The sequence below is a fragment of the Hemitrygon akajei genome, chromosome 2, assembly GCF_048418815.1.
Source record: "Hemitrygon akajei chromosome 2, sHemAka1.3, whole genome shotgun sequence".
Taxonomy (NCBI): Eukaryota; Metazoa; Chordata; class Chondrichthyes; order Myliobatiformes; family Dasyatidae; genus Hemitrygon; species Hemitrygon akajei.
In genome coordinates, this window is record NC_133125.1 from 115,672,294 (window position 1) to 115,699,283 (window position 26,990).

A 26,990-nucleotide genomic window follows, 5' to 3' on the forward strand; every position below is an offset into this window, starting at 1 on the left:
AGAATGCTAAAAGATAGTTGAAAAGGTATAAAAGAGAAAGAGAAGAAAATATGTTTCTGTGGTATGGGATATCTTTAAAGGAGAGTGATCTTGAAACTTTGACATAGTATATATTCCTTCACAACTTGTTGAACAAATTTAGGGTTGCTAAAAAAGAGTTTGCCTAATTGGAGTTATACTTGTCTGAATCATTTATATTTTTGGTTTTGAATCCTATATATATATATACACACACACAATATATCAATAGTTCTTACTGCAATACTGGAATGCTCCCCAAATTTTCCAGATTTGTTTTTTCTCTTTTATCACAAAACAAGTAACCATATAACAATTACAGCACGGAAGCAGGCCATTTCGGCACTTCTAGTCCATGCCAACGCTTACACTCACCTAGTCCCACTGACCCGCACTCAGCCCATAACCCTCCATTCCTTTCCTGTCTATATACCTATCCACTTTTACTTTAATTGACAATACCGAACCTGCCTCTACCACTTCTACTGGAAGCTCATTCCACACAGCTACCACTCTCTGAGTAAAGAAATTCCCACTCGTGTTACCCTTAAACCTTTGCCCCCTAACTCTCAAATCATGTCCTCTTGTTTGAATCTCCCCTACTCTCAATGGAAAAAGCCTATCCACGTCAACTCGATCTATCCCCCTCATTATTTTAAATATCTCTATCAAGTCCCCCCCCTCAGCTTTCTACGCTCCAAAGAATAAAGACCTAACTTGTTCAGCCTTTCTCTGTACCTTAGGTGCTGAAACCCAGGTAACATTCTAGAAAATCTTCTCTGTACTCTCTCCACTTTGTTGATATCTTTCCTATAATTTAGTGACCAGAACTGTACACAATACTCCAAATTCGGCCTTACCAATGCCTTGTACAATTTTAACATTACATCCCAACTCCTATACTCAATGCTCTGATTTATCAAGGCTAACATACCAAAAGCTTTCTTCACCACCCTATCCACATGAGATTCCACTTTCAGGGAACTATGCACCATTATTCCTAGATCACTCTGTTCTACTGCATTCAATACCCTACCATTTAACATGTATGTCCTATTTGGATTATTCCTACCAAAATGTAGCACCTCACACTTATCAGCATTAAACTCCATCTGCCAACGTTCAGCCCACTCTTCTAACTGGCCTAAATCTTTCTGCAAGCTTTGAAAACCTTCTTCATTATCCACAATGCCACCTTCCTAAGTATCATCTGCATACTTACTAATCCAATTTACCACCCCATCATCCAGACCATTAATGTATATGACAAACAACATTGGACCAAATACAGATCCTTGAGGCACACCACTAGTCACTGGCCTCCAACCTGACAAACAGTTATCCTCCACTACTCTCTGGCATCTCCCATCTAGCCACTGTTGAATCCATTTTACTACTTCAATATTAATACCTAACCATTGAACCTTCCTAACTAACCTTCCGTGCGGAACCTTGTCAAAGGCCTTACTGTCCATATAAAGTCCATATAGTCAACAAATCTATCTCATATGAGATAAACATCCTAGTTAACTGTGACAGGGAAAAAAGACTCTTGTCATAATAACATTAAGCAAACATTATTTATAAGAAGTACAGTAGATTCCATTTCATTGGGCCTTGGGTTAATCGGGGCAGCCGCTTATTTGGGACAGCTCTAAAGGACAAAATTATATCAGGAAAATAAGCAGGATTCTCGTTACACACACAAAATGCTGGAGGAACTCAGCAGGCCAGGCAGGATCCATGGAAAAGAGTACAGTCGATGTTTCGGAACAAAACCCTTCAGCATTCTCTTTGTTTATTTGGGACACAATACCACTTAATTGGTGCAGAAGACCATTGATGAACAGTTTCTAACCAACATCAGTTGTGTGGCTGTTGGACACTATACCATGCTTAGAGGGAACAGTTTTTAAATCATGTCACTTGCATGTTTTTAATTTTGTCACTGATAGTTGGTGAATTACAAACAGCAAAACAATTCAGAGCTGTTTTGCTAACTGTGATTTCAAGCATTCATCTTCACGATACCAGAAATGACTGGGTGTGAAAAGGAAACATTTTCACTATTTCAATAAGTTAGGAACTATGAAGAATTTGAAGATATTGACAATCATTTTGAATATTATAATTAAAATGTAGATTTGAAGGATGCAATCATTGAAAGCACTGGATGAAGGCAATCCACTATCTGCAATGTATGTCTGCACTGATTTTGTTAATTTACAGTCAATCAAAGGAACATGTCAATGTACACTGCATGAATTCCTCTGCCAATAACTATTAGGAATTAATACACAGTTTTATAGTGCTGTGGTAGTTTTGGTAGTGCTTTAATTTATTCTTTATTTCATTCAAATGCATAATTTTTATTCAATTAAATATTTGTTTTTATTTTTATTTTTTATGCGTCTTTAACTATTTCCATGATACTTCAGCTAATTTTGGCAGCCGTTTCATTAAGCCAAAATGTACTGGTGCTGATGTGTCCCAATTGGCCGGAATCCATTGTAACCACTTCTTCAAGAATAATATTGTTGAAATAAAAGAAATTCACTTAACATGATTTTAAATATTTTTAAATTACCTTTTTTCAATTATCAGAGCTTATACACCAGATGAGTAGGTTTTGGCTGTCTCCTGCTCTTCTTCTTTATATATCTTGCTTTGTTACTCATCAGAATACTTGTTAACATGTAAGCCATGTTTGATGTCCCTGGTCGTGCTCTTGATGGAATTCAGAAGGAGGAGGGAGAACTTTCATTGAAAGGCCTGAATAAGGTGGATGTGGGGAAGACGTTTTCAATTAGTAAGATTGAGGGAACAGCCTCAGAATGAAGGAACATATCTTTAAAACTGAGGTAAGGAGGAATTTATTCAGCCATAATGTGGTGAACCTACAGAAGAGCCAACACAATGGGCTTAATGGCTGTGTTCTGCTTCTATATCTTAAAATAGACCAAAAATATCCAAGTTCTCCTTATAACTCAAGCCTCCCAGACATAGCAACATACTTGTGAAGCTTGTCTGCAGACTTTCCAGCTTAATCTCATACTTGTAGAGGATGGTGACCAGAACCACTCTTAATGTTCCAGATGCAGTCTCGCAACATTACGTATAGCTGAAACATGATCTCCTGTACACAAAGCCTCATCTATTGAATGTAAATTTGCCATATACTGTACATTCTTTACCATCTCTTTCAGGAAACAATGTACTTGTAACCTGAGGTCTCTCAGTTCTCCAATACTTGCCAGATCCATGTCATTCACTGGGTATGTTCTGCACTACTTTAATTTCCTAAACTGCATCATGTTGAACGTGACTGACTTAAATTCCATCTTCTATTTCTTTGCCCATTTTCTCTGTTATTATAGATCTTCTTATAACCTTAGACAACTTTCTTCAACAACCATCAATTTTACAGCCACCTGCAAGCCTATGAAACTTGAACTTACAATTTCATTAATATAGACAGGAAACAACTGAGAACGCAGGAATGATGACTGTGGTACGCCACTGGTCACAAGCTTTCAATATCAAAAGCAATTTTCTATCCAGCTTACAGGCTTTCCCTAGATATCAGGTTATGTCACTTCCTGAACAAGCTTACCAAGTGGTGCATTGTCGAAAGCTTTGCTAAAATCCATTCACCAAAGACTACCATGCTGTCCTCATGAATGCTGTCCTCTTGGGCATTTCTTCAAAAATATTAATGAAATTTGAGAGGCACTATTTCCCATGTACAAAGCTATGCAGACTATTCCTAAACAGTCCTTGCCTTTCCAAATGCAGATTCATCTTGTCTCTCTGAATCAACTCCAACAACTTTCCCACCACTTGTTTAACCCACGGACTGTAGTTTCTTGGCACTGTCCTTACAGCCCTTCTGAAATAAAGGCATAATGTTAGCCACCCTCTAATTGTCCAGTAACCCTTTGGCTAATGAAGATACAAAAATCTCTGCCAGGGCCTCATCAATTTCTTTCCTTGCTTTCAACAACATCTTAGGGTGCAAATAATCAGGATCTGGTTTTTCATCCACCTTTATGCACCTCACGATAGCCATCATCTCCACTTCTGTAATACAAATATATTTCAGAGCAGCATTGTCCCATCCTTGAATTCACTTGCTTCTATGATCTTCTCCATGATTGATACCATCTGCTAGGTTTTTGTGATTCCTGCACCAGAACACACTGTAGATTCTTCTACATTTCTCTCATTTGCATTCTCTCTCCTCTTAGATTTGAATTCACTAATCAAAGATGTTACTTCATTGCTTTGCCATGTTTTAATTCTCTGTCCAATTAGATTTTTTAAATGGGTGTGCAGCTTTATGGCTTGTCTTTGCATTTATTGCTATGTTTTTATTCATGGAATCTCAGTTTAAACATTTCTCCTCTTTTAAAATACCTTTTTTACACATAATTATTTCATCCCATTAACTGCCGCCATACCTCAGTGTCTCAGAGTCTCAATGTCAAATACCTTGGTTTGCTTCACAATGTTGAAGGTGCTATATAAACACAAGTTATTGTTTTGTTTTTATCTACAAAGCTCTGCATGTGGCAATGGAAGTAACAGAAATATACAGCGTTGAAGTAATAGATTGATTTCAAGTTGACAAGCAAAAATTTATACAACACAATGTGGAGTAGAGTTTTCTTTTTGAGTTTGTTGTGATATTTATTCAAAGTTGGGAAATCACTCAGTTTTGGAAGAAAGGAAGATAGGGCTATCCAACTTCACTGTATGTATTAAACAAAGGAAGAATTTTTTTCAGTTGTACTTCAGGGCATTTTTGTGATCTATGATGTGTGCAAGGGCTTAAAAGACATGGCAACGCTGCTTCTGAATTATAGTCATTGTCATAAAGTAGAAATGAGGCCACCAAACAGGCACACAGTAAGTTACACAAACAGCAATATGAAAAAGGGTTGTCATTTTGGGCAGTGATTAAAGAATAAGTATTGGCTAGGTCAGAGACGCAAACTTTCCTGCAATTTTTCAAAGCAGCGTTAAGTTTTTGTTCAGCATCAATACAGAAGAATGACAATTCCAGTTATCTAACCTTTTCTTACATTTGAATTCAAGTGTGAGCCTGGATCAGAGACTTAAGCTTTTGCATTAGGACTTGAGTACATAACCTTCCCAGAACACTGCAAGTGGAACTACATTGCACATAAAGATAAATGTAAAGACATGACAAATGTATAAGATGTTAGTGAGATCGAACTTGATATATTATGTACCGTTTCACTTGCTCTGTTATAGGAAAGACATTATTAAATTGGAAAGAGTGCAGAGATCTAGAAGGATGCTCTGGGGGCTTAATGGTTTGGACAGGCAAGGACCTTATTCCTTTGAATGCAGAAGATTAAAGGGGCGACCTTATAGAGGTGTATAAAATCATGAGATTTATCTGGGGGGGGGGGGGGACACACATACAGTAGTCTTTTTCCCAGGAAGGAGAAATAAAAATTAAACATTTAAGGTGAAAGGTATAAGATTTAAAAGGAACCTGAGGGGTAATTCTTCAGGTAGAGGACAGTACATATATGAAGTGAGTGCCAGAAAAAATGGTCAAGGCAAGAGCTGTAACAATATTCAAAAGTCATTTACATAATTTCATGGATAAGGAGTAATTCAGTGGGATAGAACAGAGAACATAGAAATCTACAGCACATTATAGGCCCTTCAACCCACAATGTTGTGTTGACCATGTAACTTACTCTAGAAGCTGCCTAGAATTACCCTCCTCAGAGCTTTCTATTTTTCTAAGCTCCATGTACCTATCTAAGAGTAAAAAAGATCCTATTGTATCTGCCTCGACCACTGTCACTAGCAATGCATTCCATGCACTCTCCATTCTCAGTATGAAGAATTTACCTACGACATCCACTCTGTACCTACTTTCAAGCACCTTAAAACCATGCCCCGTCATGTTAGCCTTTTCAGCCTGGGGGAAAAGTCTCTGGCTATCCACACGATCAATGCCTTTCACCATCTTATACTCTATTATGTCACCTTTCATCCTCCGTCGCTCCAAGGAAAAAAGGTCAAGTTCACTCAACCTAATCTCATAAACTATGCTCCCCAATCCAGGCAACAGCTTGGCAAATCCCCTCTGCACTCTTTCTATAGTATCCACGTTGTTCTTTTAGTGAGGTGACCAGAACTGAACACAATACCCCAAGTGGGTCTGACCAAGATCTTATATAGCTGTAACATTACCTTACAGATATGGAGCAAATGGGTTCAGTGTGGGTTCAGTAACATGGTCAGTATGGATGAGTTGGGCCAAATGTCCTGGTTCCATGCTGTTTTACCTAAAGACTCTATGTATCATGGTGAGATCCTTATATTAGTAAATTTAACAGAGATACCAAATATGTAATGATTGAATAGCGCAAAATACTTCCAGAGACTTGAGCAATTATCTTCTATATTTGTTAAATACTTTTCTGATTTATTCATTCACAGAATTTGTGTCCCCAAGTTAGGCAGCCAAAGCAAACAATCTTGCTTCTCAAATATGAATCTTTCTGTTTTACTTTTAGGGTTTGGTCATAGCTGTCACAGTCAATATTTATAATCTCCTAATTGCTCTTGAGAAGGTGTTGGTTAGTTACTTTCTTGAATCATAGCAGTACTTCTGATAGAGAGATACTTACAATCAAGTGCCTAGTCTTGTCAAATTGAGTTTATTGTCATATACACAAAGTACACTGCGGTACAGATATAGTAGAAAACTTGACAGCTGATACAGAATATAAAGGTGCATAAATTATATATAAATTGATACTCTACTGTGAAAAAAATGGCTGTGCAAAAGCAAGACCTTAGTGGAATAAAAATCAGGGACACAATCAAAGGCAAGTCCCAAATGGTACAAGTTGTGGATGACAGACTTCTGTTGTTGAGGTAGTGTTCAGACTGTTCAGGTACATTCAAGAATCTGATGGTTGCAGAACATCAACGTGATGGTGTGCAGCTGCAGGCTTCTGTATCACCTGCCTAATGGTAGCAGTGAGAAGAAGGCACAACCCATATGGTGAGGATCCTTAATGACTGATCCTTCCTTCTTGAGGCAGTGTCTCCTGTAGATGCAGTCAATGGTGGGGAATGTTGTGCCAGGGATGGACTGGGTTGTGTCTAGAACTCTCTACAGCCTCTTGCCTTTCTGTGGATTCAAATATCTGCACCAGACCACAATGCAACCAGTCAGGATACATTTAACTGTAGAAACCAGTCTGAGGATTTGGTGGCATGCCAAAAATTCTGTAGGAAAATCCAATGTGTAGACACAATGACTGTGAAAGACTGATAATATATTTGATTTCCATATGCAACTTAATCTTTTGTCATTCACAGCAGTAGAAGTAGCATTTGGGAGGTGCTGTCAGAGTTAATGTGCTGCATTTTGTAGATGTAATACTTACAAGAAGAAAAGCTGAGCAACACCTGAACAAGTCTCAAGCTCAATTAAGTTATCATTAAAAAATGGGGTATTTCTTCTTTTTGAATAAATCAGAACTGACACAATAATATTGTCATTACTTGCATTGAACAGTGTACTAATTCACTGCATTCTGCACAATGTTTCCATGGTAACATATGGCAAGGTTAATCCAGTTGCCACCTTAGAAAGTGGTTCTTATCAATAAGAGGAATAGCCTGATTGGACTCTTCATTAACTAGGTGATTAGTGCGTTATATTCAGCTATTTAGCACAGTTTACTTTTACTACAACTGTTAGAGTTCCTCATCCTTTAATCCCATATCATACCAGGTCACTAAATAATTTTAGAACTATTCCTCTTTATTTGAACATATAAATCATCATAATGCCTTGGGTTTTGGTGGCTCTTCCAGACTTCCGTTGATTTTTGGATAAATTCCCATTTATCTTGTAAAAACCAGCCCTCAGCTCAACTGGAAAGCCCTGTGTCCGGGTAGGGTCTTACACATATATACCTTCACAAATGGTAGTGTTAGGACATATTCTGGTGTTATAGTATACAGAAAATATTAATTTCAACAGCAAAGTATCTTCAGATTTGAACGTAGATTTCAGATTGATTTTAAGATGCCACATAGAATAATGTCTTCCTGGAGCTGCAGACTGGGGCTGATTGCCATTCCTGAAACATGCATTCATCTGAGATGTCTGCATATGTAGCTAAATGGTCTTGATTAACATTCAATCTAGGGTATCTCAAGTGTTGGTGTGAAGATTTAGGTGTTTGAAAATTATATGTAACTTAAATGAAGCATTGTCAATCCAAAGTATTGAAGTAAATGATGTCATCATAATCACTGAAGCTGTATTGAGTTACCATTGATCTTAAGGGGATAAAAATGTGATGTACTTTAAGTTTAGGAGGCCTCTTCTTCCAAGCGACGCCTGCTTGTGTGCTGAATAAAGAATTTTATATCACCAGCTTCAGTGTCTCCTGGTGACTTTGTTCACAATCACAAGAATAGGAAGCTGGGAGGTTGGGTGAGATTGAGGGATTGTTGTTGCTTAAACAGGATCTGTGCATGTATCATGGCTTCTGCTTTACACATTGTTAATCAAAATTTATAAATACTCTAAAGGTAACAGAGACCTTTAAAAGAGTTAAAAAACTAGTAGAGATTAAGCAATTGAAACTAAATAAATGAGAGCCAACATTTACCCACTCAAGAATACAAAATATTTTAAAACATTCAATTACCTTAGATTCTCCTTGGTCCCAAGCAGTTGTACCTCACTATTCAAATCTAATGAATCAGAATTTTTTCAGCAGATTCCTGAGTGTTTCTGAATTCCCATTAACCTATACTTCACAGTTGGAATCCACAAGGAGTTTGCATGTGCAGATCGTGAGTGGTTGTACTTGTCCATAATGGCAACACTTCCAAGGAGGACTACTCATATTTCATGCAAAATCTGCTGTGACACTGCAAGTGAAAAACCATCCATTATGGAAATTAACTTCTCGCATGACTTATTTCCATAAGCATCTAAAAGTGAATTCAGCTAATTAGACCCAATTTGAATACAAGAATATGACTTTCTGTTGTTTCAAGTGTTCAAAGGTCCACAATGCCAAGCTGATGTTTTGGCTGCAGTAGTTGGTCCAGTGATGCTGATGGTTCTATCCATCTGCCTACGCAGTGATGATATCAGTCCCAGGTGCTGCTGCGGGTGGGTCAAATGCCCTAACTTTGGCTACTGAGAAACAACACCTTCAGCAGTTGGGCAGCATTTTCTATTTTTTGTCTGGAACACAACTCTGCAAGTTACTGCAGAGCAAAAAAATATGAAAAATAATGAGCAATTAAAATATTGAAGTAGCGGTGAGTGGATTCAGTTTGTTAGTTATTCTCATTAATGAGTTGGCATTAGGTTACTTTGGTCCTTTTGGTTAAAATGTCTTCATTGTTCTTTTTCATGTGTTTCAGAATTGCACTCATTCTGGTGGTGTGTAATGTTGTTGGCGTTAATGACAGTTCTTTCCTTTCCTTGCACTTAAGTTAATAATAACCTGTTTATTCTTCAATTTAAATTATTTTTCCAAAGCTAGGTTGAAAATTAAACATTTAATTTGACCTGGAGAGATTGTACATTTCATAAACTGGCATCTTTAAATTTCTCAGTCTCTACACACTCTGGGGAAGATTTTGACAGAGAAAGGAATACAGAATGCACACACAGTCATGTTCTGTCCTTATCACTAAGACTACAATGTTTAGTCTACACCAATCATATTGCTGTCCTAGGTTCATTTTCACAGGGTTCACTTTTATGAGTTAAACCAGCTAGCACTGACTGAAATCAAGCCTGTATTTCTAAAAATGGAACACGTTTTATGTCTATAATTCATGTTGGGATATCATTGTGAATTTTGGGTGATTATATGGCTGATTGCCAGTGTAAGAAAGTATCCTTAATATTGTCCCTGGGTGTTTCAGTTGATATGGAAAAGAATTAATCCTCTCCCCATATTTAACCAGAAATTCCTGCAGACCACTTCATAGCACTAGTGGAACGAGCATGCAATTGCAGTTGATACAAAAAAGTGAAGCTTCCAAAATAGGATTTATTAACATAATAATGTTTAGTTATATCACATGTAACTTAGATCAGCAAATATATCATGAAATACCATTTCCCTACCAATTGTACCATTCATGTCACACATCAATGCAATAAACTTCATTAGTCAATTAAATGCAATATCAGTTAACCTCATTTCCAATCAAGCACTTAAAAGTTCATACACTTATCACTTCTTCACACTTCAATGAAGCATTATTTCTCAAATATACTACAAGGCACTTTCTAATACATTTATCTTATTTTTCTTGAGCTAAATATGGTCAACAGCCAGCAGTACCTGTACAGCTTCAATGGCTCATTGACCTGAAGGAGAAAATTGAACCACAGAATTTGCAATAAATAAATCTACAGACAACATTAAGGATTATGCTATGTTTAAATCTTGAACCATCATATCCAACTTCAATTTATACCAAACTTTCTTCTAATTTACAACCTTCAAGTATTAGCTTATACTTCTTACTTACCAAGTCTTCATCTTGTCTTTAGTAAATCAGATTCTTTACCACTGACTTCGAAATACTTTGAAAAAAGTTGCACCTGTTATGTTGAAACTATGGAAGTCAATTGTGTGACCTCTATTTGCAAAGGTCAGTACTTAATCAATTGAACATTCAGAGATATTGAACCAGAACTATCAACTTTGTTATTTTCACATTTTTTCAGTGTTTAGTTATTTTTTCACCTGACCTTTAAACATGCTTAATGGTCTATTAAATTCAGTTATATTATTCCTCTTCAGAACAACTTACATATTTTAAATGCTGTTCTGATTTATATACTGCTACATACATCTGACTTTGAGTAGAACTTCTGTATCACAAGTGCCAAAAAGCCAAAATAAATGATATTCTTCCATCAAACTATGTCTTCTGTTTCTTGTTCAATTTATCATATTTCTAGTTGGATTACCCATGTGCTGTTTCAAGAAACCCTTTTGAACGCACCAAAGAAAGTAACCCTGTTGTTTTTACTTCTTTCCATACGCTGTTGACATACCCGTTGCTCTGTATCCTGGTAGCTATTGAGAGGCTCAAGTATAATCCCATTAACATGAATACACATTTCATATATTTGTGCTCAACACATAATGCTTCAGTAGATGAGCCCCCACTCTCCAGTATGTCCTCTCTGGATGCAGCTGTGGCATTCTCCCTGTTCAGTAATGCAACTCATTCTTCTCTTTTACCTACCTCTCTGTCACATACAAAGCATCAAATTCCTGGAACATTCAGCTGCCAGTCTTGTTTCTCTTGCAACTAAGTGGTTAATGGTCATAACATTATTGTTCCATGCACTAGAAAAGGTTCTAAGTTAATTTGCCTTACCCACAATACTTCTTGTATTGAAATACATATTAAAATAGACATTTTTCAGTGCATGAGTCCCACGATGATCATTAACCTGTCCATGCCTGTTCTTTTTTCAGATTTACTGGTCATAACATCTATCTCCTTGTAAAATGCTTTACTTGCTGACTTGAAGCTGTGGTTCCCAGCTCCCAGCCACTCTGGTTTCAACCTTCCTGAGTAGCACCAGAGAACCTCTCTTTGCAAGAATATTTGTACCCCTTTAGTTCAGGTGAAACCTGCTCAAAATGCTGGAGGAACTCAAGTCAGGCAACATCTATGGAGGGCAAGAAATAGTCAAAGATTTGGGCTGAGATCCTTCATTGGCATTGGGAAAGAAGAAGATAGAAGCCAGAATAAGGTTGGTTGGGGGAGGGAAATGAACACGTGCTGGCAGGTGGGGAAAGGTGGGTGGGAGGGAGTGGGTATGAAGCAAGGAGCTGGGAGGTGATATGAGAAAGAGGAAAAGGGCTGAGGAAAATGGAATCTAATAGGAGAGGACAGTGGTCCATTGAAGAAAGAGCAGGAGAAGGGGAACAAGAGGGAGATCATGGTCAGGTGAGGAGGAAAGGTGTGGAAGAATAACTAGACTGGGAATGGAAAAGGAGACAAGGAGAAAAGGTGTCATTACTGGAAGATAGAAAATTTATGTTTATTCAATCAGGTTGGAGGTTCAGACAGATTATGGGGTATTGTTCCTCCCACATGAGTATGACTTCATTGTGGCAGTAGAGAAGGCATGGACAGAGATGTTAGAATTGGAATGGGAAGTCAAATTGAAATTTGTTGAAAACAGCAGGTCCTGCCTTTTGCAGCAGACAGAGTGGACTTCTGGTAATTAGCTTACTGAAGCATTGACTGTTTATTCCCATCCATAGCTGTTGACTGACTTGTTGAATTACTCCATAATTTTGTGTGCTTGCTGAAGATTTCCAGCATCTGCAGAACCTCTTGTTTTTTTTCGGGTGCATCCTGTCACACTCGTACTGGTCCCACCTGCCACTGTTCTGGCTGCTGCTGCTCCTAATTTCCTGTGAAAGTCTACCCACACATCAATATTCTAATCACCATACCTGTTAGAGATGGGGATAGCCACAGGAGACTCACGCACTGTCTGCCTGACTCTCTCGACGGTCACGCGTATATCTGGCTTAACCTTTGCTGTGAACACCTCCCTGAACTCCCTATCTTTAACCTTGTCTGATTCCTGTATTCTCTGCTGTTTCGAAGGATATGGGTCAAACAGGCTTGACTAGCTGCGGTGCACTATTTGGCTGACATGCACCATTTAGGCTAGAGATCTACTTCCATGTTGTTAACTTCTCTCTAACTCTAGATCCAAGTGGACACTATGAAATGCACTAAAATCCAAATAAATTTGAGCCTAACATCCATTCAAATTTGAAACAATTAAATAAGAAAGCTGATGAAATCTTCAGTTTATGATCTCTCTACTGTGCAGTTGCAAAGAAATATTCTTGGGTTTCTGTGCTTTTCTTGAGAAAATATGTACCAGATCATTGACTGCTCATCTAAGCTGTTTTTTTGCAGAAGTTTCAACTCTAAAATTACCCCTGGAGCCTCAGCAGTTTGAAAATCATTATATGACAAACTTCTAACCGTTCATTTTTTTAACATCAACTATATTTATAATTGTATCACAGAATTCTTTACCACCTGGACAAATTTCCTCCAGTAATTTTATTTTACCATGCAAGTCTCTGTTGAAGCAATATCCTGTCTAATTATATAGATGATAATACAGTGGTGTGAAAATCTTCAAAGTCTTAGGATTAATCTCTCCACTTAATTCCCCATACTGTGGTATCCTTTAAATATCCATATTTGGAGAAGTTCAAATCTGCAACAAAAACAGATGAATCGCACAAAGTGGATTAGTGGGCAGATGGTAAGTTCTAACCATATCTTGAACATCACACTTGCTGAAGTTGAAAGGCATGTTTAAATTTGATTTATTATGGTTTAAAACTAGTACCTGAACTAATTCCCCAAAGTTGTACTAATACGCCTTCCATAGAACAAGTAATGAAAGGAAGCATAAAGTTTGAAGTCACAAACACAAGAATATCTGCAGGTGCTGGAAGTCCAAAGCAGCACACACCAAAATTGCTGAAGGAACTCAGCAGGTCAGGCATCATCTATGGAAAATAACAGATAGTCAATGCTTTGGGTCAAGAAGAAAGGTCTCAACCTAAAACATTGACCATTTATTCTTTTCCATAGATGCTGCCTAATCTGCTGAGTTCCTCCAGCGTTTTGGATGTCAAAGTTTGAGGTCAGTAAGGTTTGTGTACAGACTGTTTGGAAAAGGAATAAAACAGCATTCTACCTATTGCTAATTATTATACATGTATGTTAATTTATGCTGTTTCAGTATAGAAAGATTATAATGCAATTCCTTGGAGTAATTTTCATGTCAAGTACTAAACCTCAAAGATTCCAAAATCAAGGTGCTTAATCACATTAGCAAACCTTTTCTTTCTTTAAATGTTACAATATTCTAAATAGTTGATTATTATGTTTGTTTGTAAATAATCTGCTTTTTGATTCTGTGAATTATCATTAGAATGCCAATTTCATTTAGTTAAGATATTTCTTGGTGGAGGTTAATTGAAAATGTAAGTAAGTCATTACATGATGATATTGAGTCTACAAAACCTGCTCACTCTCCTGGTTAATGAGTAAGGCAGTCAATTACTTACTAGGTCATTTTTCATCATGTCAGTATTCACTATCTTTCATGGTTTGCAAGTATTTATAAAGTACACATTTAACTGAGCACACTTATAAAATAGAATGATTGATAATGCACAATGATACATACTAAAACTGATGGCAGCAGAAAATATGCTTTCAGCAATAATTCATAAAAATAGATTAGTGTTTATTTATCATATGTTTGCCCAGCTAAATGAGTTCATGTCTTGGAAAATAGATTTGTAAAATGAATCTCAAACAAATAGCAAGAACTGCAGTAGATGTTGAGGGGGTGAGAAGCATTGGGCAGATTTTTCCCTCTGGATATTCCTTTTGTTAGTAATTTGTACTGCCAACAAGAAATAGTAGATTGGTAGATACACAAAACAGAACAACTAATGCACAACTTAATAAAGAGCCGAAGTTATATCTCGATGGCAGAGGAAGGAGGAAAACAGATGAATGCTTCTCGGCTCTAAGGAAACTCATCAAGTGTGCATTTCACTCTTAAGCCAACAGATATGTTTTTCTTGATGCACTTCAAAACATTTGACCTCTTTTTCTATGATATAAGTTATCTTCAGCAGATTAGAATATTTGCTATATACACAGTATATACATCAAATGAAATGAATTTTGCCAATTTTGAAAGAGAGCAAAATGTAACAGTAGTTTTAGATTCATGCATGGTTATACCCTGGACTAGTAATTCTATCATATTGGACAACATTTATATATGCTATGTGCAGACTTTTTTAACTAAAAAAATGACCAATAAACACCATCATCTATTCATTACACATTGAGCAAAGTTCACAAAGTTATTTTTCAATCCCCGGTGCTGCCTCACTCTTCCAGTGCTGACCTCCAGTGCTTCCTACAACCATATGGGTTTCACCTGACTCCTCTGGATTCCTCCTATGTCCCAATGTTATTCAGATTGGTAGGATGATTGGTCACTGTGCATGGCCCCTTGTGTGTAGGTAAGTGGTAGAATTTTCAGAGCAGTACTGTAGTGGTTAGCACAACGCTTTACAATTCAGGTGACCTGGGCTAATTTCCCATTGCCCCCTGTAAGGAATTCCTACATTCTCCCCGTGACTGTGTGGATTTCCTCTGGGTGGGGGTCTCCTCCCACAGTACAAAGACGTACCAGTTGGCAGGTTAATTGTTCATTGTAAATTGTCCCTTCATTAGGCCGGGATTAAACCAGGGGATTGCTGGGCGGTGCAGCTCAAAGGACCAGAAAGGGCCTGTTCCACACTGTATCTCAATAAATAAAATATATAAATACATACATTTGTGAGGAAATTGATGGGAATGTGAATAGAATAAGCTGATTAGTGTAAATAGATTATTAATAGTCTGCACTTAACATCGGCAAAATCAAAGAGCTGATTATTGACTACGGGGTAGAAGGCTGGAGTCTATGAGCCAGTCTGCAGGACAGGGTAAGCAACTTTAAATTCATTGACACTATTTCAAAGGAGATGTCCTGAGACCAGCACATAAGTGCCATTACAAAGAAGACATGGCCGTCTCTCTACTTTCTTAAAGTTTTGCATAGATTCAGCATGTCATCTAAAACTTTGACAAACTTCCACAGATGGACATGGTGAGAATACTGAATGGTTGCCTCATGGCCTGGTATGGAAAGACCAATGCCCTTAAACAGAAAAGATTGCAAAGTGTAATGGATACGGCCCAGTCCCTCACAGGAAAATCTCTCCTAACCATTGAGCGTATCTATAAGAAACATTGCCACAAAAAAAAACAGCGTCTATCATCAAGGACCCCCGTCATGCAGGTCATGCTCTGTTCTCATTGCTACCATTGGGAAGGAGTCTTAGGTCACACACCACCAGGTTCAGGAGCAGTTACTACTCTTCAACCATCAGGCTCCTGATCCAGCATGAATAGCTTTATTCACCTCAACACTGAACTGATTCACTTACTCTGGCCTAAGGACTCACTTACAAGGACTCATGTTCTCAATATATTTTGTTTATTTGCCTGTTAATGTATCTATCTATCTGTCTATCAATCTGCCTACCTAAATATCTGTCTACAAATATCTGTCCACCTATCTACCTACCCATCTGCCTGTCTATCTATCTATCCATCTATCTATCTATTGATCTATTTATCTTTTGCATATTGGTCATCTGTCCATCTTTACTTGTATTTGCTTTTCATTGATTCCATTGAATTTCTTTCTGTCTACTGTGAATGCCTGCACAATAATGATAACTCTACTTTGAATCTTGAACTTAGAAATTTGAACTTAACTCATGAAATATTGAAAGCTTCTAGTATTCAGAAGAAGTCTGGTGACATTGTGTATGAATCAGAAACAAAGAATTAAAAAGACAAGTGTTGTATCATAAGACAATTTAATCAAAAGTCTAGAGACTTCTTGCTTAAATTATGTTCCAAAAATATTATGCACATGACTTGTTACCTTACCAAAGAAAAGATATACAAGCAGTGGACAGACTACAGTGAAGGTTTGCAAGATTAATTTGTTTGTTATATGAAAAAAGAGGAAACAGACTAGACATACAGTACTGTAGAAAAATCTTAAATACATACATATAGCTAGAGTGCCTAAGACTTTTGCACAGTACTGTATTTGTCAATGTGAAGTGGAGAGCAAATTTGTAAAACTGATGGGAGGAAAGGATGTTGGGAATGGTGAGAGTGGAGCACCAGTAGGAGGGGTGTGAGGCACGTGATAGAGAAGGAGTGCCAGAGGCATGGGGTGGTATGGGTGCAGCCACACACAGCCCTGAGACAACAAGCAAGGTCATTTGATTCCAAACAATTGATTTATTGATCATTCCCTCCTCTCTTCCTTCTGCTTTTCCCAACCATGATTCCCTTTTACCTGCCCCCTTCCCAGTCTCAGTCCATAAAAAAGACCCATATCAGATTCGGGTTTATCATCATTCATATATGCCATGAAATGTCTTATTTTTTTCTGTGACTGTGGTACAGTGCAATGCATAAAATAACTACAGTACTGTGCAAAAGTCTTAGGCACTTTAGTTATATATATGTGCCTAAGACCTTTGCACTGTACTGTATATCAGTTTTGAAACATACACAATTCCTAAGGGGCTTGAAATAGTAAATGTAATGTTGGTGCTCCTCCATCTAAACAAAGATTGATATCTCAAGGCAGATGAAAAGAAATATCTTCTCCCAGATAATGGTGAATTTTAAGAACTCCCATGCCAGAAGGACTACAGAAGTGCAGTTATTCTATTTTTTGAAGACCAAGGTTTCCAGGTGTTTTGTCTATGAAGGGAATGAAGGGATATGGAACAGGTGTGAGGTAAAAGATCACGTATGATCATTTTGCATTACACAAGGCCAATCCCTTTTCCTATACTACTTGATCATTTGTTTTAAGTGTGCCTGCAGAGAGATGTGAGATCAATTTTGTCAAATCTTAAACTGAAAGGCTGTGCAAAACTCAAGCTCTAGAGACTACAGCTGGGAACATGTTGATCTAAGTGTACTTATATTATGATATTATCTAACACCACATTCTCCCTTAGGCCCTCATCACTGTACTTAGCTCAAGAAGAACAACAACCATCAACCTTTTGTAATTATCCTGACCAGGACCTATTTTGCAGTCTATGGTTTTTAAAAGCTGAAGAGATTCTGCAGAAGCTGGAAATCCAAAGCAACACACACAAAATGCTGGAGGAACTCAGCAGGCCAGTCAGAATCTATACAAATACATAAACAGTTGATGTTTCGGTTGACACCCTTCTTCAGGACCTCGTCTATGGTTTTTCACCCTGTGACCCACAATTTTCCCTCAGCTACTCTACATTGTCAAAGTGAGTAGAGAAAATACCATAGGTACATGGTCTGATATATTATGTAAGATGTGTTCTTTTGTGCTAAATGCATTGGCCTGCCACAAATTATTTCTTCAATGCATTTTCCCCAGGAAAGAAGGGCTTCTCGGCCAATTTTGCTTTTCTATTTTCGATGGGTTATCATCAGTGTTTAATTGACATAACCAATGACCATTCTCTGGAATGTGTTTTAACCATTCATGATATTGCAGACTATTTCCAGCTTTAATTTCTCTCCATATGTTTTTCCTATATATTTTTCCTGCCAGTCACACTGGCAGGCTGTGACCAGTGGGGTACCGCAAGGTTCGGTGCTGGGACCGCAGCTGTTTACAATATACATGAATGATTTAGATGAAGGGATTAAAAATAACATTAGCAAATTTGCTGATGACACAAAGCTGGGTGGCAGTGTGAAATGTCAGGAGGATGTTATGAGAATGCAGGGTGACTTGGACAGGTTGGGTGAGTGGGCAAATATATGGCAGATGCAGTTTAATGTGGATAAATGTGAGGTTATCCACTTTGGTGGCATGAACAGGAAGGCAGATTACTATCTAAATGAAGTCAAGTTAGGAAAAGGGGAAGTACAACAAGATCTAGGTGTTCTTGTACATCAGTCAATGAAAGCAAGCATGCAGGTACAGCAGGCAGTGAAGAAAGCTAATGGCATGCTGGCCTTTATAACAAGAGGAATTGAGAATAGGAGTAAAGAGGTCCTTCTGCAGTTGTACAGGGCCCTGGTGAGACCCCACCTGGAGTATTGTGTGCAGTTTTGGTCTCCAAATTTGAGGAAGGACATTCTTGCTATTGAGGGAGTGCAGCGTAGGTACACAAGATTAATTCCCGGAATGGCGGGACTGTCATATGTTGAAAGATTGGAGCGACTGGGCTTGTATACACTGGAATTTAGAAGGATGAGAGGGGATCTGATTGAAACATATAAGATTATTAAGGGATTGGACATGCTGGAGGCAGGAAGCATGTTCCCACTGATGGGTGAGTCCAGAACTAAAGGCCACAGTTTAAGAATAAGGGGTAGGCCATTTAGAACAGAGATGCGGAAAAACTTTTTCACCCAGAGAGTGGTGGATATGTGGAATGCTCTGCCCCAGAAGGCAGTGGAGGCCAAGTCTCTGGATGCATTCAAGAGAGAGTTAGATAGAGCTCTTATAGATAGCGGGGTTAAGGGATATGGGGAGAGGGCAGGAACGGGGTACTGATTGTGTATGAACAGCCACGATCACAGTGAATGGCGGTGCTGACTAGAAGGGCCAAATGGCCTACTCCTGCACCTACTGTCTATTGTCTATTTTCTATTGTCCATATCAGTATTGTATTGAATTGAATTGATTTTATTTCTTACGTCCTACATATACATGAGGAGTAAAAATCTTAACGTTACATCTCCATCGAAATGTGAAATGTGCAATTTATGTTAACTTATAATAAATAGTATGTACAACAGGACAGTCAATATAACATAGAAATACAATTGTATCAGCATGAATTAATCAGTCTGATGGTCCAGTGGAAGAAGCTGTCCCGGAGCCTGTTGGTTCTAGCTTTTATGTTGCAGTACCGATTCCCGGATGGTAGCAGCTGGAACAGTTTGTGGTTGGGGTGACTCAGGTCCCCAGTGATCCTCTGGAACCTTTTTACATGCTGTCTTTGTAAATGTCCTGAATAGTGGTAAGTTTACATCTACAGATGTATCTGCACCATTCTCTGCAGAGTCCTGTGACTGAGAGAAGTAGGGTTCCCATATCAGGTAGTGATGCAGCCAGTCAGAATGCGCTCAATTGTGCCCTTGTAGAATATAGATTTAGAGTTGATAGGTATTGGGATTTTCCTCCTACTGTCATATTGTAACTAACTAACTACAATGTAGTTTAACACTACTCTTGAGCAATCTTCACTCTCAAATTAGACCAGAGGTTAAACTTGAGAACTTTCAAATGTATACAGCTCATGTCTTCACAGGATAAGCTCAGCAAGTAATGAAGAAGTATTAGTTTATTTTAATCATCATCCTTCGAAGCTACAAAAGCAATTACTCACTGTAACATATATAAGTTTCAAATTTATTATTATCCTCCAAATGACTATGTCTGCTTGAATCTTGTCAGATAATAAAATTCAATGAATTTTTCATAAATTTTAGCCATTGTCTTACTTGATTCTATGCAAATCAGGGAGAATAATCTTTGGCAAACTTGGAGGGAGATTGAATTGAATGATGTAATGTTCATTTTTCCAGGGGAAATGTGGCATTCTAGCACTCAGAATGAAAATATCTGACAAGAAGCCATCTTGGCAGGACAGACAGGTTATGACATTAAGCATGAGCAATGTTGATTGGAAGCTGAAGTCCTGTCCTAACTTTGCACAATGCGCAGTATAAAAAAACTGAAGAAAGTGACAACCAGTGCTCATTAGGCCAAATATAAACTGTGAACGTGAACTAGTGAGCAGCACACAGCAGGAGAATGAAGAAAACATCTGCCCTCTGGGATACATTTCATATGCCCTCATTATTTGTCACTACTCATTGCAGATTAATTACAACTTCATGGACTGGAAAATTATGGGGCAAATAATAAAAGCATTAGGCACGAGCTAGGGAAATCTAATTGGGAACTGTTGCTTTTGGCCAAGTCCATATCTAATATGTGGAGGTACTTAAAGGCCAACTACACAGATTACAGGATCATTATGTTCCAGTAATATGGAAGGGCCAAGGTTGACAAAGGAAATTGTGGATGAGGAAAAATTTTGTGAATTTAGAGAAGAAGGAAAAGGAAGCATAAGGTTTAGAAAGCTAAAATTAAACAGGGTCCTTAAGAAATATAAAGCATTCAGAAAAAAAACCTCAAGAAAAGAATTAACAGAGCTAGAAGGGACAATGAAAAATCATTAGGAACTCAGGTTAAAGTCATTCTGTACATATGTCAACAGCAAGAAGGTAACTACAGAGCAGAAAGCACTACTCAAATATGAAGGAGGGGACATCTGCATGGATGTTGAGGATATGGGTGAGGTCGTTCATGAATAGTTTGCATTAACATTCACGAAGGGAAAGGATGCAAACAATTGCCAGACCAGTGTAGAGCATATTAATATGCTGGAGGATTTGGAGATAAAAAACTGATGTTGTGTATCCTGAAGGACATTTAGTTTCCAGGGCTTGATGAGATACATCCCATGTTATTGAGGGAGGCAACTAATAAGATTGCTGGACCTTGAACAAGTTCTTTGTACCCTCTTTAGCCTAGACGATATTCCCTAGGACTAGTTAGTAGCTAATGCTTTTCTATAGTTTAACAAGGAAAATAGAGATCCTGGTGACTCACATCAATGGTTGGAAACTATTGGAAAAGATTCTTAGAGATAGGATTTTTGAGCATTTGGAAACACATGGCCCAGTTCAGAATCGTTAGTATAGTTCTATGTTCGCAAGTCAAGATTTCCTAACTTGATCAAGCTTTTCAAGAAGATGAAAATGGAAAAGCCATGGATTTTGTTTACATGAAGACATTTGACTAGATGTCTCATGGGAGACTCATCCAAAAGATTACTGTGTATGGAATCCATGGTTACATGGCCATTTGGATTCTAAATTGGCTTGTCAACAGTTAAGACTTGGATGAAAATGGGGATGGGTGGGTTAGTAAGTCTGTAAATGACATCATGACTGGTAATGTGGATCATGTAGAATACTACCAAAGAATACAGCAGGATATAGATCGATTGCAGATATGTGCAGAGAAATGGCAGACAGAGTTTAATCCATTCTTGTGTGTAGTATTGGACTTTGGGAGATAAAATTTAAATGTACACTTGATGTCAGGACCTTTAACAACATTAATGTACAGGGAGGCCTAGAGGTCAAAGTCCATAACAAGTTGATAGGGTGGTAAAGAAGGCATATGGTATGTTTGTCTTTATTATCTGAGGCTTTGAGTTCAAGAGTCAGGAAGTTATGTGGCAGCTTTATAAAACTCTGGTTGGATCACATCTGGAGTATTGCATACAATTCTAGTTGTCATATTATAAGTATGAAGTTGAGGTTTTAGAGAGGGTGCAGAAGGATACTGCCTGGAATAGAGGGCATGTGCCAGAGGGAGAGGTTGGACAAACTGATTGTTTTATCTTGTGCTTTGGAGAATGAAGGTAGATCTTAGAGACGTTTATACGGTGACAACAGGCACAGATAGACAACAAGTTTCTTTGTCTCAGGGTTGAAAATTCTCATACTACAGGACATACATTTAAGGAAAGAGCAGGAAAATTCAAAAGGGAGGTGTGGGCAAGTATTTTTTACACAGTCTGGTAGGAGCCTGGAATGTATTGCAGGGGTGGGGGGGAAGGGTGGTAGAGGTATCAATAATTTAAGATCATGAGATACAAGAGCAGAACTAGGCAATTTGACCCATTGAATCTGCTTTGATATTCAATCGTCTGATTTATTTCTCCTCTCAATCGTATTCTTCTGCCTCCTCCCTGTAACCTTTGACACCATTGCTAATCAAGAACCTATCATCCTCCACTTTAAACATACTCAATGAATTGGCCTTCATTGCCGCTTAATGCAACAAGCTCTACAGTCTTAATTGATTCAACGATTCAAAGTGCATTTATTATCAAAGAATGTATAAATTATACAACCTTGAGATTTGTTTGCTTACAGGCAGTTGCAAAGCAAAGAGCCCGGTTAAAGAAGAGAAAAAAAAACAACCTTCAGTGCTCACAGAGAAAGAGAAAAACAAACAAAACAAATCATGCAAACAATAGAAGCGAGCAAAAACAACAGCATTCCAAACCAAATTGAGTCCTTAGACCCAAATCCCCAGAGCAGCCCAAAGTAGGCCCAAAGCCTCGGAGTTCAGTTCATCATATTAACGGGGCGAATTACTGCAAAGTTTGCAGGCACAAGGCAGAGCAGCCAGGAGACCCAGAGCCCAACTGCCAATTACTGCCCTGTAAAGAGTCTGCAAGCACTAATAAGGCCTCAGGAGACAGATCCTGAAGGCTTATTCCCAACATGCTTCATGATCTTTTGACAACGCATTGTTGTTAAAGACTTTTGAGCTGTTTGAAATAGTTTAACACAATTGAAATAAAAAGAAAAAAAATAGCATGAACATGAAATACTTTAAGTGTTTAAACTGTCACAAATTCATTAGATTGCAAAGATGAAATAAACATCAATTTACAAGCTACTGAACTGCACTGACTGAGGTCAGTGATCCCATTCTAATGATGATGCTCTGCTATTCCCATATATATCCAAGAAAAGCAAGGGAACAAATACCTACCTAATGCTTCAAGGCAGTAGGTTTGAATTCTGTTGTAGTGCTCACTGGTGAACCCAGAGGTGACACTGGCACCTAACTTTACTCAGACCTTCACACTTCAGTTATATGTCAAAATACGAACTGACCCCTGAGGAGGGCACCGCTTATGGTTTTCTACTGAAATGTTTTCTTAACAGACTCTCACTCTTCCAAGGTATCCTAGGAGCAAATGCATTGCTCCAAAGAGTGCTGCATGAGGTCATTCTTACCCCCAGCAATCAGGCTCTATCATGAGTCAAACTATAGCCAGGGAAGTGGTCGTGTAATTTTTGACTTGTAAATCTTTTACACTTTATTTTTAAGGTAACTTCATTCTTTCTTACTTCTCTTCTAATATTTTTGTATCTGTGCACTTGTAATGCTACTGTGACTATAATTTCCTTTGGGATCAATAAAGTATCTAGCTATCTATCTATCTACATTTGGGCCTGCTCTCATTTTGTTACTAATTGTAAGTGTCATAGAGCAATATAGCATGAACACAGGCCCTTCAGTTCATCCACTCAGCTAGTCCTAATTTCCTGCGTTAGGTCCATATCTCTCCAGGCCCCTTCCCTTCAAGCACCTAACCAAGTGCTTCTTAAACAATATTCTTCTACCTGTCTCAGCCGGTGTCTCTGGCAAATCCTTCCACATTCTCACCACTCTCTACATGAAAAGCTTTCCCCTCTGGTCCTTTTTAAATCTTTTCCAATCACCTTAAATCTATACTCACAAATGTTAGACTTCTGTATCCTGGTCAAAAGATGGTTACCTTATCTATACCTCACATAATTTTTAACATTTCTATAAGGTCACCCCTCATTTTTGGTAAGACGGCAGCACGTGCAGATGCCTCAGCTTCTCGGGTAACAACCAAGGATGTTCTTTCTCTGTAAAGATTGTTGTTTAGGATCAAAAGACAATCCTGCTGCAAGGACATCAGAGACTGCAGGGCTACTCCTTCAATGAGCTGCTCGCTGATTGGAGCAGCTAGACTGATGTCAATGGCAGAACCAGCCAAAGTGTCAAAAGGTCAGCCGAGATGTCCAAGGAGCCCATCGGGATATCGGGAAAAGAGCCCATCAGGATACCAGCAGAGCCCACCAGGATATTGGGAAAGGAACCAGAAGGGATATCGGAGGAGTCCACTGCGATATTGGATGAGCCCGTTGAGAAATTGGGAAAAACCCGCTGGGATATCAAAGGAGGCCTTTCGGCATATCGGAAGAGCTGGTTGGGATATCGGAGGAACTTGTCTGGATATCGGAGGAGCCAGTCAGGATATGATTTAGATGATGAAATAGATGGCTTTGTTGCCAAGTTTACAGATGATACGAAGATTGGTGGAGGGGCAGGTAGTGTTGAGGAAACAGGTAGAATGCAGAAGGACTTAGACAGATTAGGAGAATGGGCAAGAAAGTGGCAAATGAAATACAATTTTGGAAAATGCATGGCCAGCACTTTGATAGTAGAAATAAATATGCAGACTATTTTCTAAATGGGAAGAAAATCCAAAAATCTGGGAGGCAAAGGGACTTGAGAGTCCTTGTGCAGAACATCTTAAAGGTTAACTTGCAGGTCGCGTTGGTGGTGAGGAAGGCAAATGCCATGTTAGAATTTGTTTCAAGTGATCTAGAATACAAAAGCAAGGAGGTGATGTTGAGGCTTTATAAGGCACTGGTGAGGCCTCACCTTGAATATTATGAACTGTTTTGGGCCCCTCATCTTAGAAACAATGTTCTGGCATTGGAGAGGGTCCAGAAGAGGTTCACAAGGATGATTCTAGGAATAAAAGGGTTATCATATGAGGAACATTTGATGGCTATGGGTCTGTACTTGCTGGAATTTAGAAGGATGTGGGGTACTCTCATTGAAACCTGTGTGGAAAGGATGTTTCCCATCATGGGAGAGTCTAGGACAAATGGGTACAGCCTCAGGATAGAGGGGCGCCCTTTCAAAACAGAGATGGAGAGAAATTTCTTTCACCAAAGGGTGGTGAATTTGTGGAATTTGTTGCCACGTGTAGCTGTGGAGGCCTGGTCGTTGGGTGTATTTAAGGCAGAGATTGATAAATTCTTGATTGGACATGGCATCAAAGGTTACGGGGAGAAGGCCAGGAACTGGGTTTGAGGAGGAAACAAAAAAGGATCAGCCGTATTGAATGACGGAGCAGACTCGATAGACCAGTTGGCCTAATTCTGCCCCTAGGTCCTATGGTCTTATTGGGTTATGATAACGGAGGCACCGGTCAGAGTATCGGAGGAGCTGGACAGGATACTGGAGGAGGAGCCTGTCAGGATTTTGGAAGAGCTGACCTGGCTGCAGACCATGTTGCTGCCGCTACTTGGAAGCATCGGAGTTGGTGCAGTATATCCGTGGGAGATGGTCTCAGGCATTTTGCTTGCAATCACAAGACTCTTTTGGACAGTGATAATGTAAGTTGACGCAGGCCTGTTACACTTGTTTGGTGGAGGAACAGTTGATGTGGGAGCTGTGCAGCCTCAGTTTTGGAGAGAATGAGGCTCAAGTTTTGGGCTTGCCTGCTGCTGTAGAATGGGAGAGAATGCAGATATGCTACGGCATGGTTGAGCCAGCTGGGGCCTGGCCTCTCCCATCAGTGCTGCCCTCCTGTTTTTGAGTGGTGGAATGACAGTCTGAATTGTGTGAGTCTGGACACTATTGGGAGACTGTACCATTGATTGATGGACATTTTCACTCAAAGTCTGGGACTATATATGTTTTTTGAGTGAATATGCTTCTTTGCTCAATATGTTAATTGGAGTACTATGCAGACATAGCAGGAGCATTCCCTCGCAGGTCCAACAAAGATTTTCAATGGGAAACCCAGTCTCTATAAAACAGAGGTACTGATTAGCAGAGTGATCATTGTGGGAGCGGTCGTCAGAGTAGCTTGAGGCAGGGTAGTAAGGCTTTGGTTTAACAAAGCTTTGGTGAGAACAGTTGGAGACAAGGTAAGTAGGTAAGATTATTCCTTATTTCTTATTTAAATCTTGAGAGAATAGGGGGTATGTCTACAGAGCCATAGTTCTGGGTGTCAGATGTGGGATTTCTAGGAGACTCCCTGCCTCACCGATGGCCACATCTGCACCAGGTTGATCATTTCTTGTTTGGTCTGGACATCAAAGGATATGGTGAGAACACGAGTGAATCTGCAGATGCTGGAAATAAATAAAAGCACAAAATGCTGGCAGAACTCAGCAGGCCAGACAGCATCTATGGGAGGAGGTAGTGACGACGTTTCGGGCCGAAACCCTTCATCAGGAGGTTTCAGGAGATATGGTGAGAAGGCAAGTGTATGGAGCTGAGTAGGATCTGGGATCAGACATGAAAGAATGGCAGAGCAGACTCAATGGACTGAATGGCCTAATTCTACTATGTCTTATGGTCTAAAGGTCTAATATTTTGAATTATGTAGCTTGCTACTTTTGAATATTTGCTTGCTATTTTGAATGTTTTGCACTTTGGCTGCAGAGGAATGATGAATCATTCAGCTGTACCTATGTATGGTTTTAATGATAATTAAACTTGATTTGATTTGATTCCCCTACATTTCAAGGTT